We start from the raw sequence: 4,410 nt of genomic DNA on the forward strand, positions 1-4,410 counted from the left end.
CTAATGTCCATCTTGACCACCACATAAAGAACAATCATACTTCCAATAGAATAGAAATGGTGCACATATCTCTCTTCTGGGAGCATATCTACATTCTTGCCAAAAGTGAGGTCCATCACAATATGGACATAGATCATCAAGATAAGATTTCCAACCACCAAGATTATGTTCATTCCATGATGCCTTAGTATTAAGTAAACTAAAAAAAAATCTACCTAACATAAGAAATAAAAGAAAACTAAAAACAAATGTTTACAAGTTTGAATTAAAGCAAGTAGGTTAAATTTCCAAACCAACTCAATACACCAAATTGACCCCCAGCAACGATGCTATTTTTGATAACGCTCAACTTACACGTCAATTTGGTGCAAGGTGGTTGTCGTCAATATATTTTCCAAACTTTGGAGTTGGGGTCGAATCATGAGGAGCAATGTGAGTGGCGATTAAACTAATTTGAAACTATAGCTATAAGTTGTATTCAAACAAATGATACGAAAAGATAAAATGGGAGTTTTTGATGATCAAACAAATGTTAAAGTTTTAACTTGCTTTAGAGCTCAAAACTAAAATTTCAATAGATCAAATCAGTGATAGAGAGGAACTAGGGTTGTGATCACTATGATTATTAATCCCCATTAAATAATAACTGTAGTATTGGGTTCTCATGACTTGTGGAAAACACTAAATTATCAGTTTCAATAGTCCATCTAAGTGTTTCTCAACCTACCTAGATATTGAAATCCCTAATTCTCTCGAACTTAGGAAATCATTCTATTCATACTGATTTTATCTCAAGTTGATCAATTTTTTTACAACATTAATCATTAGATAGGAGCTTAACCTTCCTAAATCCTTCTTGATAATTTGCTACCTTTAGTTTATTCCTCAGTTCGAGCAAATCAACATAAGGCAGGATTTATTGTTTGCAACCAATAAATAACAATTATAACAAAGGACTTATCAAGATATCCCCATAATCACTCAAACTCTAACCAACTATTAAATCCATGGGGGGATAATTATATATCCCATAACCCTAGTTTTGGGTTTTAGTTCCACATGAGAAAGAAAGATATAGCAACAATTGTAATCATTATTCAAAGTAATTAAACTTACAAATGATGAAGTCTGAAGTTGATTCTCTTCTAAGTTCAAGAGAAAATTCCCACAACCAAATCAAAGAGTTGAAAATTGAATTCTAAGTTTTGAGAGCCAAAAAAAAAAGTAAACTCCCTTTCGAATGAGTTCCAGATGTCCCTCCCCTTTTATAATTAGAAAACCCTAACATATGCTTTAAATGCTTCATCCTAATTATGGAAACAAAATCACAGATCACAATATTTTCTCAAACAAACAACAACGTGTATGACGTCTTATCAGGAGTCTTATGCCTTATGAAGAATGTCATTAGCTCCTCTTTACATTTGAACAAGTTCTGTCTTCATCGAACGATGAAGCCTGATGGCTTATCAGGCATGTGACTACTTATCAGAATTATTGTCGCTTCTTCACTTCAAGTTCTCAAGCACTGCCTAATCCTGATGACAAGCCTTTCAGCTTATCACCACTCTGACGGCCTATCACAGGTTGTCGTCACTTCTTCCAGATGAATCTCATACACTTCCAAAGGCTGACAATGACTTTGATGACTTATCAGGACTTTGACGACATATCAAATAATGTCGTCACTTCTTCACTTCAAATATCATGTACTGCCTTAGGCTGATGATATTTTCGATAGCTTATCAGAATTGTGATGACTTATCAGAGATGTCATCACTCTTTTGCTCTAACTTTCTCACACCGTTTATAGATAACGATGAATCTGATAACTTATCATAAATTTGAAGACTTATCAGACAAGTCGTCAACTATATTTTCATGGCCACTTGTTCCAAATTCACCTCTTTTACTCTTATTGTATTTGATTTTCTTGCATCTTAATTTTCCTGCATTATCAAAGAGAAAACAATCAAAAATGACAAAATTTGCTTAAGTCATCTGCTCATACATCACTTAGGATAACTTGTGTTCCTGAGCATCGTGTGACGTTCAAGGGGTAGTTTCAGGGCGATACACCCGATGAAATGGCTTGTGGTTCAAGTCCCTTGCCCGATGAAATAGCTTATGGTTTAAGTACCTCACTCAATAAAATGGCTTGTGGTTCAAGTCCCTCAGTCGATAAAATAGCTTGTGGTTTGAGTCACTTGCCTAATGAGTTTGCTTGTGGTTCAAATCCTTTGCTTAATACAAAATCAAAACTGTGGTTCAAATCCTTTGCTTAATACAAAATCAAAACATTCAAATCTATAGTATGGTAGGCCAAATTCCTCTACTTCATGACATATGAATGAGTACAATAAGAATGGCTGTTAAGTCTTGTTCCCTAGGTGACATTCTATGAATATGTTATGTACTTACATGTATGATTATGCATATGAATGTGATTGAATATGATGTAATGACTTGGCATTAAATGATAGTGTTATTTTATTCTTATCCTTGAGTTACATATTAGCGCTCTAATTGCTAACCATCTCTGTAAGCTATGTCTCCATGCGACATAGGGGCCAGAGCTTCTTCTTCTCTTCTTATACAATGACATTTGTTCGAGCATTTTGTGTGATTGAGCTTGAAGTGGTGAGCTTCCCTACTCCGTATGTCATACATTTCATAGTATTTAGTTTATGATATCGAATTGTCTTGGATTTGGTTTTAGCTATTGTATGGGGCATATCCCGACATATATTTATCTAGACTTTAAAATTATGTAGAGGTATTATGAATCATTGTGGACTTGGGTATGTTGGTTAGAATAATGACACTAATGATATGATAGATATTGTCTAAGTATTGACTATTAGTCTTAATTTCCACTACTTTGATATATGTCAGGAATTTATCCGACACTTGTGGTTTGATTCGATGATTAGGTTAGGTTAATGGGGCCATATCTGGTCCAAGTTGGTCTTGATATGCCCATACAACATGACTTAGTTTTGGGGCGTGTCAAGTTTATATCAGAGCCTGGTTCCTGGTCAATTGGGTGTTCACAATGTCGTGTTAAATAGAGTCTCTTTTATGGGTGTGAAACACACCACAGTTATAAGAGAGGGGCTATGAGACATTTAGGAATATTTCCCTTTCTTGTGTTTCTATCTCAATCTATAGAGTCTAAGGTCTTGGATTCCTCTAATTTCTATTTTCTATTTTTTAGATCATACCTCCAAGGAGATCTGATACTTAGACAAACCCTTTTGAGGGCCCTATGGACGAATCTCATCCGACTTTTAGAGTCCATACCCGGGCTAGGGCTGTAGCTTTTGACCATACTCATAGGGTTCCACTGGTCCCCACTAACCTTGCTTATGAGGGTAACACTCCTACTCATTCACCACTTGGGGATGTTTTTAATATTGAGTTTCGTCACTCTATAAACCTCTTGACTCAATTAGTAGCCTCTCAATTGGAGTGTGGTACTCCGGCTACTCTATATTTTGAGGCTATAAAAGTTGGCCAATTTATGAGGTTGAGCCCTCCTATATTTATGGGTATGAAAGTTGAGGAAGATCCTTAAGGATTCATTGATGAAATGGAGAATATTTTTCGGATCATGCATGCTTTGGAAGTTGAGGTTATTGAGTTTGCTATCTATCAATTAAAGAATGTGGCATACTAATGGTACGAATGGTGGGAGTTATCTAGAGATATGGATGTTAGTCCCGCCATGTGAGAGGATTTCTCTGAGGCCTTCTTAGACTGTTTCTTTCCTTAAGAGTTGAGGGAAACTAAGGTAGAAGAGTTTGTGAACCTGAAGCAAGAGAAGATGTCTATTCAGGAGTATGCCTTAAAGTTTCATCAGTTGTGTAGGTATGCTCCTGATATGGTTTCTAGCACAAGGGCTAGGATGCACAGGTGTATTTTGAGATTGTCCTAGGAGTTGGTGCTCGAGAGCAAGATGGCTTTATTGATCAAAATTATAGACATCTGTAGGTTGATTATGTATATGCAACAAGTGAAAAAAACAAGTTGAGTTTAGTGAAAGGCAAGGGAAGAAATCTAGGCCCTTTAAGCAAAGTGGTAGAGATAGTAGAAAGTGGCCACAGAAGAAGTAAGGGAGTTTGATTTCTTTCTCCTCAGTTAATTTTCCTTACTCGAAGTCATTAGGTGATCGTCATTCTCAGTTTAGTTGTGGGTTCTAGGCACTGGGTTCCTAATCTCAGATTGGTGGGGCTCTGTTAGCTCCATCCTACCCACCTTGTAGATTTTATGGTCAGCCTTATCATGGTCAGTGAGAGAAATGGTGGAACAGATGCTTTAAATATAGTCAGATTAGGCACATACAGCAAGAGTGCACCTCTTAAGCTGCTTCTTAGGCCAACAGGAACCCTATTGCTACTTCATCTCCTC

This window comes from Capsicum annuum, chromosome 3 (genome assembly GCF_002878395.1).
Source record: "Capsicum annuum cultivar UCD-10X-F1 chromosome 3, UCD10Xv1.1, whole genome shotgun sequence".
In the NCBI taxonomy this organism is placed as follows: domain Eukaryota; kingdom Viridiplantae; phylum Streptophyta; class Magnoliopsida; order Solanales; family Solanaceae; genus Capsicum; species Capsicum annuum.